At 45.9% G+C, this 14925-nt stretch overlaps 1 long non-coding RNA gene across 1 annotated transcript; it reads right to left on the reverse strand.

Annotated features, from left to right (window-relative positions):
* Positions 1-4040: 4040 nt before the first annotated feature.
* On the reverse strand, positions 4041-6868 carry LOC118562851. The gene is made up of 3 exons (XR_004930833.1): positions 6546-6868; positions 4303-4437; positions 4041-4213 (listed from the first exon to the last, which is right to left on the reverse strand). It is a non-coding gene; the product is annotated as an uncharacterized LOC118562851 (long non-coding RNA).
* Positions 6869-14925: the final 8057 nt, after the last annotated feature.

The raw sequence follows: 14925 nt of genomic DNA on the forward strand, positions 1-14925 counted from the left end.
CCCCTAATTCGTGATCAAGACCTCAAGATAACTTGAACTCCTCCACTAGGGGCAGCACATCCTCCCCAACCCGGAGGAGGCACTCTACCCTTTTCCAGTTCAAGACCATCGTCTCGGATATGGAGGCACTGATTCTCATCCCGGCCTCTTCGCACTCGACTGCGAACCGCTCTAGTGAGAGCTGTAGATCACGCCCCAACGAAGCCAGTAGGACCAAGTCATCTGCAAATAGCAGAGACGCAATCCTAAGGCCACCAAAATGGATCCCTTTAACACCTTGGCTGCGCCTAGAAATTCTGTCCATAAAAGTTATGAACAGAATCGGTGACAAAGGGCAACCTTGGCGGAGTCCAACTCTCACCGGAAATGAGTCTGACTTGCCGGCAATGCAGACCAGACTCTGACACTGGTCATACAGAGACCTGACAGCCCTTATTAAAGGGCCCGGCACTCCCCCCACAGGATCCCTCAAGGGAGACGGTTGAATGCCTTCTCCAGATCCACAAAGCACATGTAGACTGGTTGGGCAAACTCCCATGCCCCCTCCAGGATCTTGCTGAGGGTGTAGAGCTGATCCAGTGTTCCACGGCCAGGAGGAAAGCCACGCTGCTCTTCCTGAATCCAAGATTCAACTATCCGATGGACTCTCCTTTGCAGAACCTCGGAATAGACCTTCCCAGGGAAGCTAAAGAGTGTGATTCCTCTGTAGTTGGAACACAACCTCCGCCCCCCTTTTTAAATAGGGGGACCACCACCCCAGTCTGCAAATCCAGTGGAACTTCCCCCGATGTCCATGCAATGCTGCAGAGCCGCGTTAACCAACACAGCCCCACAACATCCAGAGCCTTAAGGTATTCAGCGCGAATCGCATCCACCCCCAGAGCCTTGCAACCGAGGAGCTTTTTAACAATCTTGGCAACCTCAGCACCAGAGATGGGAGGACCCGACCCAGAGTCCCCAGGCTCTGCTTCCGCAATGGAAGACGTGTTGGTGGGATTAAGGAGGTCTTCAAAAAAATTTCCGCCCACCGACACACGACGTCCCGAGTCGAGGTCAGCAGCACACCACCCCCACTATAAACAGTGTTGGTACTGCACTGCTTCCCCCTCCTGAGACGCCGGATAGTGGACAAGAATCGCTTCGAAGCTGTACGGAAGTCTTTCTCCATATGCCTATCCGAACTCTTCCCACGCCCGAGTTTTTGCCTCAGCGAACAGCCGAGCCCCCTGCTGCTTTGACTGCCAGTACACATCAGCTGCTTCCGGAGTCCTAAAGGCCAATAAAGCCCGAAAGGACTCCTTCTTCAGATTGACAGCTTCCCTCACTGCCGGTGTCCACCAGTGTGTTCGAGGGTTGCCGCTGCAACATGCACCGACAACCTTGCGGCCACAGCTCCGACTAGCCACCTCAACAATGGAGGCGTGGAACATGGTTAATTCAGACTCAATGTCTCTGCCTCTCTCAGGACATGTTCAAAGCTCTCCAGGAGGTGGAAGTTAAAGCTCCGTCTCACGGGGGACTCTGCCAGACGTTCCCAGCAGACTCTCATAATACGTTTGGGCCTGCTAGATCTGACCGGCTTCCTCCACCACCATCGGAGTAAACTCACCACCAGGTAGTGGTCGATGGAAAGCTCCAACCCTCTCTTCACCCGCGTGTCCAAGACATACGGCTGCAGATCAGATGAAAAAACAACAAAGTTGATTATTGAACTACGGCCTAGGGTGTCCTGATGCCAAGAGCACATGAGGACACCCTTATGCTTGAACATGGTGTTTGTGATGGACAATCCATGATGAGCACAGAAGTCCAACAACAGAACACCACTCGAGTTCAGATCAAGTGGGCCGTTCCTCCCAACCACGCCCCTCCAGGTCCCACTGTCATTTCCCACATGAGTGTTGAATTACCCCAGCGAAACGAGGGAGTCCCCAGGAGGGGCACTCTCCAGTACCCCCTCCAAGGACTCCAAAAACGGTGGGTAATCCGAACTGCTATTTGGCGCATAAGCACAAACAACAGTCAGAACCCGTCCCCCATCATGTATGCGGAGGGAGGCCACCCTCTCGTTCACCGGGGTGAACCCCAACATGCAGGCACCGAGATAAGGGGCAACAAGTATGCCCACTCCAGCTCGGCGCATCTCACAAGGGGCAACTCCAGAGTGGAAGAATGTCCAACCCCTCTCAAGGAGACTGGTTCCAGAGCCAGCGCCATGTGTCGAGGTGAATCTGACTATCTCTAGTCAGAACATCTCAACCTCGCGCACTAGCTCAGGCTCCTTCTCCACCATAGAGGTGACATTCCACGTCCCAAGAGCCAGCTTCTGCAGCCGAGGATCGGAACGGCAAGGGTGGTGATTGGAAATTAGCCATAAAGTCACTGATCGGTCTCTCATCAGTAATCTTTCTTTCACATACAAATATCGGTGAAGAAACAAGGGCACCACCAGGGGGCTGCCAGGGGTGGCCATGCCCCCCGTGCCATGTCCTGGCCACCCCACTGGCCAGTGTAAGTTGTAGCAGCGTCAGTTTAGCATTTCATCCCATTATGCACAGTGAGCAAGGCAGTCACTCTTCCTGACCTTCTATCACACTTTTATTTGTATCTGCCAGTATCTATCCCCTGGTAAATTCAATAAATGTACATCTTATTCTAAATATAATTACAGAATAAAGAGGAATGGTTGTTCAACTTAAAATGTTAACTGTACTGTTATTGGTCTGTGTACATTAGATCATTAGGAACATTAAAAATTCAGAAAACCATTAAAAACAAAAAGATATTAGTAGGCATTTACTTATTTTCTACATGCATCTTTAGTAGAACAGTACAATAAAATCCTGAAATCACAACTTTAGTTTCAGTGCCACCCCAAGCGTTTAAGTGGCGCCATCTGGCCACCCCTATGAAATATTTCTAGAGGCACCACTGTAAAGAAGAAATCTTAATTATGTCTTTTACATTTAACCCATCCCTTAGAGAGCAGTGGTCAGCTTTTACATCAGCCTGGGAGTCATCTGGGGAAGGGTCTTGCTCAGAGACCCATAGTGGCAGTCTGCAGGGTTTGAACCAGGTACTTGCAGGCTTCTAAGAACACAATTGCTCTGCACTAACCACTAGGCCACATTTTTTTTTCCAGGAGTTTCAGAAAACACGCTAAGATGACAGTAAGTTATTAAATTGATTTAGGCAAAAAAAAAACATTATTTTAGGAAGGACGATGTTTAAGTTCAATATCAGAGGAGAGTAAAACATTGTTTTTCTCTCACTAAAGGCTCCCACATACTTGCGCTGACTTTAGTCACACAAACCTTAATTTTTTACAAGCTGTGTTAAACTATAAACTTCTCTGTGGGAAGAAGTCTTCACTTTGAACTGTTTTATGTAAGTGACATTAAGCTGATACACCGAGCAGCTTTGTGCAGGCAACTGCGAGGACACGCAGCGTCACAGTCACTTGTGCGGCAAACAGCTGTGCTGTGGGTGTCTGGTGGAGAAAAAACAGCACTAGGTGCTCAACTAGCTCATCAAACTTGCTAGTATTTATTTCCCTGCTTTGTCCTGCTGATAGAAAGTGTGGAAAATGTAGGAATTTGTCACAAGAAATGTAGGAAATCAGTACGCTTGAGTATGAAAGCTAAAACATCCGCTCAAAGTCTGCGTGGGGCTTGCATGGCGTACAGTGACCCTGAGATGTAGGAGCCTTTAGGTTGACATCTTGATACAGGCTCTGTACTTATGGGAATGAGTTTATTAGCCCCAAAAAAATCACACTTCTATTAGATCAGTTTAAAATGACAGAAAAAGAAGTATATGTTTACATTGAATATGTAAATATCGAACCATAGTTTTTTTAATATCCGTGCAGTTTTCTTTTACAGGTATGGATTTTTCATTGTTTAATATGCATTTTCACATACTTGATTTTGCACCATATTTTCTTTCCATGGTACACTAACATTCATATAGTCACTTTCTTCCTCTTCAGAGCTTTTCTCATATTCTTCATATATTTGTTCTTCTGCTTTGTTGTCCTTTCCACCAATGGAGATTTTACTTAAATTAGGGCCTGCTTCCTCACAATTGTGATTGTCATCACTACTTGACTGTTTGTCCACCTCTAGTTGCTTTGTTGAGAGCATGATGTCAACGTTCTCATAGTCGTCCAAATCATTCTCATGGTCTTGTGTGTTAAACTGCTGGGCAGTCACTGAAACAAGAGGATATGTAAATAAAGACAGTAAGATAGCAATGATCTTATTCTAAATAAGGAATGTGTATCTCTTGATGAATACAAACTTTGGTTTTGGTCAGATGCTCGAGGCTGTTTAGTGCAATGTCTCCTTCTGCGGGCCAGGCAGACTCCTAGAAACACCAGCAGGACCAGGAGCAGGATTCCACCAGATAGTGAGTATAGCAGCATCTGTGAAGAGCCTGGGAGAGACACCAACTATTCAGCTCATTGCTCTAAACGTGTTTGATTTATTGCAATGGCGTACCGCGAGCGAGCTATTTTTAGAAACGTAACGTCACGATGACGTCACATCACGTGGTACGCAGTAGGGCAAGCTTGCATAGTCCGCCGCTGTGTCGCTGTAAAAGAGACGTGCGTTACCCTTGGTTTTACTCGGTAAACGACTGCTTTTTCCAAGTCTAAGACCATGGTTTTTAAACACTGTTGCTATGGAAGGTGCAACAGCGACTCGAGGTACGCTGATCGGCCGCATATGAAGGATGTTTTCTTCAAGACTGCCAAGGAGAAATGTGTGCGCTGGGTACACCGGTGCGGTCAGCCTACACAACAGTTCAACCCGGAAAAAGTTACCAAATTCATCTACATATGTAGCAAGCATTTTGTTGGAGGAAAGGGCCCAACTGAAGAACATCCTGACCCAATTCCAGCGACATCAAGTAGTGAACAGGTAAGAGTATTTTGGTGGCCGACATGTTAATAATGAAGCGCCTGCTACCATGATAGCATATAGGCTATCATGGTAGCAGGTGCTAACATGATACCCTGCTACCAGGATAGCTTACTCAAAAACATTTCAAATAAGACAAACATTAAACATATACCGATTCCTGGACGGTGATTACAAAAAAAAAAACGGCCGACGACGCCATGACCGCCGCGCAGGAAAAAAAAAAAAACAAAGCTTACCGTTCGATCAACTCGGCCCGTTTTCCGTTTTTTTTAAGCCCTCGACACTTAAGCCATCGTTTGAGCTGAAGGTTGGTGTGTTCTTCGACAGTGCGACCAGTAATCCGTGCGCCTGGGACATCGTCTTGGGAAAGTTTAACGGCTGCAAAGTCGGTCATATCGCTGGTTCTGTTGTGCGTGTAATAGCTGGTTGCTACGGGCGTTCTCTACCTGTATGCCCTACCTAAGCGGCAAAAGGGGCGTTGCTCTTGAGTCGGTGACGTCACGTGCGCGGTATGCCATTGCCCCAAACTCGGTATGCTGCCATGTTGCACTGATATGAGGTGATAATCATCTGCCACACAACTCAACTGTTCTATATCCAGTACATTTTCTATAGCTCAGTCTTTTCTTAGTTATCCTAGTTATTTTCCTTACATCAAGTTTTCCCCTGGTCATTCCTGTGATTCTTATATTTATTAGATAAGCCTTGTTTCAGGTCACATCTGTATAGTCTTTAGTTTATTCCCTGTGTCTAGTTATCCTCAGTTACATTTATTCTCTTCCTTGTTCCCTTGTTGCTTTTTCTCTCCTCCCGTTGACACACGCTCTCTCTCCTCAATTTTTCCTCCAGCTCCTTGTCCACACCTGCCATGAATTACTCAATCAACCCCTACCATTGTTCCAGCTCTCATCCTCCCAGTATTTAAGATCCTCTCATTTTCCGTTTGCTATTGATTTCTACTATTTGCCTCCTGTCGCTTTGCCTGAGCTTGGCCTCGTTTGCTTCCTGGACCTTCATTTTGTTTTTTGCTCTGGCTCCTGCATCCTCCAGTGTTTTTGTGAATTTTGATTTTCATTAAGTCCATCAATAACGTCTTGGTGCCTCTGCCTCTCTGCACTGAGGCCCAACAACAGCCACTACAAATTATGACACAGGCTTTTTTGTTAAATTATGTAATTTTTCAGATTATTTTGCTTTTGTGTTTTCTCACTCAATTGATATACAGATACATAGAACCAGTCAGACAACATGAAGCAGGCAAAAAGGTCTGATAAATAACAGGTTTTGGGACTCAAATAAAACAAACTGAGAACCATTATCCACAAATGGAGAAAAGGGAGAGGAGTAATGAACCGTCCCAGTAGTGAATTGCCTACCAGATCAAAACTCTCAGGTTGAAGGGGAATTACTTCTTCCCAAAAGATCAGGTTGGTTTGGATAGTAGTTCTTTTCTTTTACAAGATAGAATCATTGTTTGAAAACTGTATTTTTTATTTCCTCTGGTTTTCTTTGCCATCATATTTAACTGATAGTATTGTTTTTGAAAGATGAAAGGATTTGTTATTTTCCTTTAGGATTTATAGGATCAAACATAACTATACATATATAGCTACTAACCCTTAATGACAAGATGAATAGGTACTGCCTCAGCAGAACTGAATCTGCGTGTAGACTGTAAAACCACATACACACAGCTGTAGTTGCCCTGGTGTTCAAAGGCAGCCGTTGGGAAAGTAAAGGAAGCTGAGCTATTGACTGCTGGCTTGGTTTCTGTTATGTTGGAGCCAGAGAAGATGAGAGAGAAATTTCCCTGAGGATGGTTTGGGTTAATGGAGCAAGTGAAGGAGAAGCGGTCACCCCAGGTAACCTCTGCTTCTTCAGGTCCCCAGACCACCCCTACATTTGGGGATGTCAGGGAAATATAGGGCCTCAGCAGATGCACTGTGGAAAAAAGAGAACAAAATATTGTGATAACATACAACTCATAACCAATCTTGAAAAATCAGGTATCCAGTTACGTTTCTGGATGTAAACATTTCAATGACTGATCTGAAACGAGTTACACTGAAACTTTGTGGTTGTTTTTAATTGATTGAGAGAGTGCAGCAAAAAAGAAAAAAATCTTTAGTCACTGCTTGAGATTCTGTCAAAAAAAGTTTTTATCCTGGCTTCATCTCAATTTTTCACACAAACACTGCTGCCATTCCTCTGTATCAGAGATGGAGAAAGTTGTAATGTTCTGTTTTGGTTTTGGTTTAGTGTTTGATTATGTTGCTTCTCTCATGCCTTTGGGGTTATTTCCTTTGTAGATTCTGTCTTGTTTTAGGGTTTCGTTTAGTCTGTGTATTGTTTTAAGTAATTCGGTCTGTGTGTTAGTTCTTATTCTGTGCTTAGAGTTTATTCTCGGTCTTAGTTTTATCCTTCTGTCAGTGTCGTTATTTTTTCCACCTGCCTGTGGTTAATTAGTTCCCTCCGCTCACCTGTTTCTCTGCTTATTTAAGTCTCACTCCCTCCTCAGTTATCTGTCGGTATGTCACACTCTCATGCTTATGCTCCTGTTCCTCCATCTTTGCAATCTCTGTTTTTGGTAAGAGCTCCCAGCACCTTGTTTCTGTTTTTGGATAACCTGTTCTGTTTGTTTTTGCGCAGTCTGTTCGCCTGTTCCATCAATTGTGTCTGGATGTTTGCCTTACCCTTGTTTTTGGATCCTGTTTTTGTTCATCTGCCCCTTATTAAACCCAGTTAAAGAAATCACAGTGTTTTTGGCAAAAGATCGGGTTCTGTTTCACACCATTCATCACAAAAGTACGAACTCCCTCCCTGATTGAACTCCGGAACTTTTTTCAGAAGTGAATATTCCACCAAGAACTTTCCATACACATGATTTATGGAGATGCCCCATTTGGGGAGTTCATGGTTAGACATTAAATAATTAAATTCAGTGACACCTAATTTTACTGCATAGTTATAAACAAATTTTGGGGAGCTTTTGTATGTTTTAGCCATTCTGAATGTTCACAGAGTTTGAGGGCCTGGTGGATGAAGGCACTCACATGTTTGAGGTACTTTTATCAAAACAAACAGAGTAAATTTTAAAAATTATTTACATGGATGACTTTTCGCTATTTACAAGTATTTGCTTTTCATTATATCAGTAACATTAAGCATAACTACACATATATAGCTACTTACCCTTAATGACAATAGGTACTGCCTCAGCAGAACTGAATCTGCATGTAGACTGTAAAACCACATACACACAGCTGTAGTTGCCCTGGTGTTTAAAGGCAGCAATTGGGAAAGTAAAGGAAGCTGAGCTGTTGACTGCTGGCTTGGTTTCTGTTATGTTGGAGCCAGAGAAGATGAGAGAGAAATTTCCCTGAGGATGGTTTGGGTTAATGGAGCAAGTGAAGGAGAAGCGGTCACCCCAGGTAACCTCTGCTTCTTCAGGTCCCCAGACCACCCCTACATTTGGGGATGTCAGGGAAATATTGGGTCTCAGCAGATGCACTGTGGATAAAAGAGAACAAAATATTGTGATAACATGCAGCTCATAACTATTCTTGAAAAATCAGGTATCCAGTTACGTTTCTGGATGTAAACGTTTCAATTACTGATCTGAAACGAGTTACACTGAAACTTTGTGGTTGTTTTTAATTGATTGAGAGAGTGCAGCAAAAAAGAAAAAATCTGATTTAGATTCTGTGAAAAAGAGTTGTTATCCTGGCTTCATCTCAATTTTTCACACAAACACTGGTGCCATTCCTCTGTATCAGAGTTGGAGAAAGTAAGAACTCGCTCCCTGAATGGATCTTTTTCAGAAGAGAATATGCCACCCAAGGCCTCAACATACACATGATTTATGGAGATTATTTGGGGAGTTCATGGTTAGACATTAAATAATTAAAAGGAGCGACACCTAATTTTACTGCATAGTTAAAAAATTTTGGGGGATATTTTGTATATTTGAGCCATTCTGAATGTTCACAGTGGGCCTGGTGGATGAAGGAATTTATTGGTTTGAGGTGCTTTTATCAATTATTTACATGGAGAAATTTATTTTAACATACCAGTAAGATTGACAGGGTCACTGAGGACGGAGGTGAAAGTCTGGCTTGAAATCCTTTTCTCATACTGACACTGGAATTCTCCATGATGATCAAGGGTCACTTTAGGAATCCTGAAGGTAGCAGAGGTGGAACCAGATGACTGATTCATTCTGAATGGGTCTAAAGTCTTTTGGAGAATAAAAGTCCCATCTAAAAGTTGAATTGCAGAAGCACAAGTGATGCTGACTTGTTGACCCCAGGTAAGCTCAGCAACAGGGCTCACAAAGATGGTCGGTTTTGGAAGGTTCTCTGAAAAATAGATAGAAATTATAACAATATCTCATTTATCAAATATATTTATGATGTGATGCGTTTCCTGTGAAAATATTAATGCATAAGTTAGCAAACAAATACATACTGAGCGACTAAAAAAACAGCCAAGACTAGACTAGTTTTTAGTTGGTTCAACTGCAGCCAGACTAAATGTACAGATGTGAAGGAAAATATTTTAAATTAGGGCAACTGAAGACAAACAATTCTTGTACGAAGTGACCAGGATATGGGGCCAGCATGAGCGTAAAAACCGGGAAACTTAAGTACAGGAGAGATATGATCAATGACTTGGGAACCAAGTGTGTCTAATCAGGGGAATGTTTAACAGCCTGAGATGAGAGTACTGACCAGCCGAACCAAGGGAAGGAGGCTAATATACAGTTAAGCCCAGAAATATTTGGACAGTGGCACGATCTTCATGATTCTGGCTCTGCATGCCACCACATTTGATTTGAAATTAAACAACTACAATGTAATTGAAGTGCAGACTTTAAGGTTTAATTCAAGGGGTTGAATTAAAACAGGACTTTTGACCATTGAGAAACAGTCCAATTCCTTGTCTCTTTAGCCTAGGTGAGACATTTTTGACATCTTTGGTTCAGGAGTGGCTTATTAGCTTCCACTGCAATGTGCTTCCTTCTGTAATAATTTCTTTTCTGATGTTCTCTTCATGTGCAGTTACTGAATATGTGCAATAGAAATAAACCTGCCTTCATTGTCTCATCATTGTCCCTGTTGTTCCTGTATTGCAGATGGAAATATAAACTGTATCCTTTTATTTTCCTTGTGAGTGTACAGCAATTACCTCCCGGGGACATACTGTACCCCTTGCAGTCCTGCTTCCTGATCCCTTACCCTAAGCCTGGACACCAGCACCATTACAATGTGGCTCACAGCAGTACATTACACAGGGAAATTACCATAGGGATGCTGAAGGCTCTGTTTCAGTCCCTTTAGACACAGCTACTATTAGCAGTGAAAAGTGTCCTGTTTCTCATCACATTTCTTTACTTAGATATTGGCACTGTTATGATTTGTTTAATTTGAGTAGTCTTTTGGTAAAGGTTAGAGCTGGTTTATTTAGATATACCCATAAGAGGTATTCAAAAGGAGCCAAAGAACGGAGGCAGCCCCAGTCTTCGGTGTTGAGCCTAAATAGTAGGGACCGTCTACCAGAGGAAGGGCAAGAGGAAATACAGACTTGTGAGAAAGAGAACCCTATGTTCTCTCTCTTTTGCTACTGGAGTTTGTGGAATGAAGAGCAAATAGCTTAGCTGAAACTTGTGTTTCTCTGCCATATTAGAATAAATGGTTTAGATAAAATCTCAAGTACAGTCATATTTAGAAGCTGTTTTTAGTGGTAAGCTGCTTGGGAGAGTTAAATAGACCGGTGGGGAGCTACAATGTTCAAGTGCTATTGGGTGTACATAATATAACTACCACCTTTACTTTAACTTAAATATATAAACATATCCGTCCGTCCGTCCGTCCGTCCGTCTTCTTCCGCTTATCCGGGGTCGGGTCGCGGGGGTAGCAGCTTCAGTAGGGAGGCCCAGACGTCCCTCTCCCCGGCCACTTGGGCCAGCTCCTTCGGGGGAATCCCAAGGCATTCCCAGGCCAGTCGGGAGACACAGTCCCTCCAGCGTGTCCTGGGTCTTCCCCTGGGCCTCCTCCCAGTGGGACGTGCCCGGAACACCTCACCAGGGAGGCGTGATGAGGGTAGGAACGTAGATCGTAAATCGAGAGCTTCGCCTTTTGGCTCAGCTCTCTCTTCACCACAACGGATTGGTACAGCGCCCGCTTCACAGCAGACGTGGCACCAATCCGCCTGTCGATCTCCCGCTCCATCTTCCCTTCATTCGTGAACAAGACCCCAAGATACTTGAACTCCTCCACTAGGGGCAGCACATCCTCCCCAACCCAGAGGAGGCACTCTACCCTTTGCCAGTTCAAGACCATGGTCTCGGATATGGAGGCACTGATTTTCATCCCGGCCGCTTCACACTCGGCTGCGAACCGCTCCAATGAGAGCTGTAGATCACGCCCTGATGAAGCCAATAGGACCACGTCATTCGCAAATAGCAGAGACGCAATCCTAAGGCCCCCAAAATGGATCCCCTCAACACCTTGGCTGCGCCTATAAATTCTGTCCATAAAAGTTATGAACAGAATCGGTGACAAAGGGCAACCTTGGCGCAGTCCAACTCTCACTGGAAACGAGTCCCACTTACTGCCGGGTATGCGGATCAGACTCTGACACCGGTTGTACAGAGACCTGAAAGCCCTTATTAAATGGTCCGGTACTCCATACTCCTGGAGTACCCCCCACAGGATCCCTCGGGGGACACGGTCAAATGCCTTCTCCAGATCCACAAAGCACATGTAGACTGGTTGGGCAAACTCCCATGCCCCCTCCAGAATCCTGCTGAGGGTATAGAGCTGGTCCAGTGTTCCACGGCCAGGATGAAAACCACACTGCTCTTCCTGAGTCCGAGATTCAACTATCCGACGGACCCTCCATTCCAGAACCCCTGAATAGACCTTACCAGGGAGGCTTAAGAGTGTGATTCCTCTGTAGTTGGAACACACCCTCCGGTCCCCCTTTTTAAATAGGGGGACCACCACCCCAGTCTGCCAATCCAGGGGAACTGCCCCCGATGTCCACGCAATGCTGCAGAGCCGCGTTAACCAACACAGCCCCACAACATCATGAGCCTTAAGGTACTCAGGGCGAATCTCATCCAGCCCTGGGGCCTTGCCACTGAGGAGCTTTTTAACAACCTCGGCTACCTCAGCACCAGAGATGGGAGAACCCGACCCAGAGTCCTCAGGCTCTGCTTCCGCAATGGAAGACGTGTTGGTGGGATTAAGGAGGTCTTCGAAGTATTCCACCCACCGAAACACGACGTCCTGAGTTGAGGTCAGCAGCATCCCACCCCCACTGTAAACAGTATTGGTACTGCACTGCTTCCCCCTCCTGAGACGCCGGATAGTGGACAAGAATCGCTTCAAAGCCGTACGGAAGTCTTTCTCCATGGCCTCTCCGAACTCTTCCAACGCCTGAGTTTTTTCCTCGGCGACCAGCCGAGCCGCCTGCCGCTTCGACTGCCGGTACACATCAGCTGCTTCCGGAGTCCCACAGGCCAAAAAAGCCTGGTAGGACTCCTTCTTCAGCTTGACGGCTTCCCTCACCGCTGGTGTCCACCAGCGGGTTCGAGGGTTGCCACAGCGACATGCACCGACAACCTTGTGGCCACAGCTCCGACTAGCCGCCTCAACAATAGAGGTGCGGAACATGGTCCATTCAGACTTAATGTCCCCTGCCTCCCTCGGGACGTGTTTAAAGTTCTCCCGGAGGTGGGCGTTAAAGCTCCGTCTAACAGGGGACTCTGCCAGACGTTCCCAGCAAACCCTCACAGTACGTTTGGGCCTGCCCGGTCGGACCGGCTTCCTCTCCCACCATCGGAGCCAACTCACCACCAGGTAGTGGTCGGTGGAGAGCTCCGCCCCTCTCTTCACCCGAGTGTCCAAGACATACGGCCGCAGATTAGATGAAACGACAACAAGGTCGATCATTGAACTGCGACCTAGGGTGTCCTGGTGCCAAGAGCACATATGGACACCCTTATGCTTGAACATGGTGTTTGTGATGGACAATCCATGATGAGCACAGAAGTCCAACAACAAAACACCACTCGAGTTCAGATCAGGTGGGCCATTCCTCCCAACCACGCCCCTCCAGGTCCCACTGTCATTGCCCACGTGAGCGTTGAAGTCCCACAGCAAAATGAGGGAGTCCCCAGGAGGGGCACTCTCCAGTACCCCTTCCAAGGACTCCAAAAAGGGTGGGTAATCTGAACTGCTGTTTGGCGCATAAGCGCAAACAACAGTCAGAACCCGTCCCCCCACACGAGTGCGGAGGGAGGCCACCCTCTCGTTCACCGGGGTGAACCCCAACATGCAGGCACCGAGATGGGGGACAACAAGTATGCCCACCCCAGCTTGGCGCCTCTCACCAGGGGAGACTCCAGAGTGGAAGAATGTCCAACCTCTCTCAAGGAGACTGGTTCCAGAGCGGTGCGTCGAGGTGAGTCCGACTATCTCTAGTTGGAACCTCTCAACCTCACGCAGGAGCTCAGGCTCCTTCCCCACCAGAGAGGTGACATTCCACGTCCCAAGAGCCAGATTCTGCAGCCGAGGATCGGAACGCCAAGGTCCCCGCCCTCTACTGCTACCCGTTGCACATTACACCCGACCCCTTTGGCCCCTCCGACAGGTGGTGAGCCTATCGGAAGGGGGACCCATGTCTCCTCTTCGGGCTGAGCCCGGCCAGGCTCCATGGGCATAAGCCCTGCCACCAGATGCTCGCCAACGTGCCCCACCTCCAGGCCTGGCTCCAGAGTGGGGCCCCGGTGACCCGCGTCCGGGCGAGGGAACACGAGATCCAATAATTGTACTCATCATAAGGGGCTTTTTGGGCTGCGCTTTGTCTGGTCCCTCACCTAGGACCTGTCTGCCTTGCGTGACCCTACTAGGGGCTTAAAGCCCCAGACTGCATTGGGACACTCAAACCCCTCCACCACGGTAAGGTGGTAGCCCAGGGAGAGGATATATAAACATATAAGATATATAATTAATATAAAAGTGAGATTGGCTCAACCAATACACCTACAGTAAAATTTTTGCCAACTACTTTTTAAAATGAATGGATGTCATAGAGTCAAACGATGGCAATAAAGCAAAATGCTGGCAAAAACAAGAATAAACATATTAGTTATATTAATAACTCACACTGTTCCATCATTTATTACACATGTTGAATATAGTTAATTAATGCTTTAGTTTGTTAAGGTTAAATACAAAAGCTTAGAGTTTATATTTTTATATCTCATCTTGATTTGCTGCCATGTCCTTCTTATGCCTGTTGTGTTGCACCTAAACATGTAATCAATGTGTTTTTGTTACTATACACCCCACACACACACGCTTATTATAACTATATACAAATGACAACTCATAAATATTGTTTTAGTTTGACACATATATGCAGTCATAACAAAGGCTGAAACAAAAATGTTCACAGCATGGAGATAGAGCATGTTCTCTCCCTGGAAAGATGATGTGTTATGAAGTGTTCAGACCAAATGTGTTTTCAGCATCATGGGCATCTAGTTTACATGCAAAGTCTAGGGTAGATGTGGTTCTAGGAGCTTTGAGAGGTTCTGCGACGTGTTTCACCCATTGGGTGTGACGCGTTTTGAGCTTTGAATCTGAATTGGCAGACACTAGATGGATGCGAAATGTGTCAGCCAATCAGGGACACAATGTGCTATGTGATGTAGTAGATGATTTTTCAATGGGATGGAAGGATCCCTCCTATTATGTATGATCAGTCAAGCTATCACTACAGAGACAGTACAGGACTTTGCTTGGAGGAGAATAAAATAGGAAGTTGGGTTCTATTTCATCCCTATTGACCACCAGAGGTGGTGCATCAAGCACTGAATGATAATTATTGCGCATGCACAGGTTGAGTACTAATAACAACAAAGTCACCTGTGACCTGCCGGGGACCCACGTGACTATATAGAGTCACGTGGCACCCGACGTTCAGT

This window comes from Fundulus heteroclitus, chromosome 1, assembly GCF_011125445.2.
Source record: "Fundulus heteroclitus isolate FHET01 chromosome 1, MU-UCD_Fhet_4.1, whole genome shotgun sequence".
Classification (NCBI taxonomy): domain Eukaryota; kingdom Metazoa; phylum Chordata; class Actinopteri; order Cyprinodontiformes; family Fundulidae; genus Fundulus; species Fundulus heteroclitus.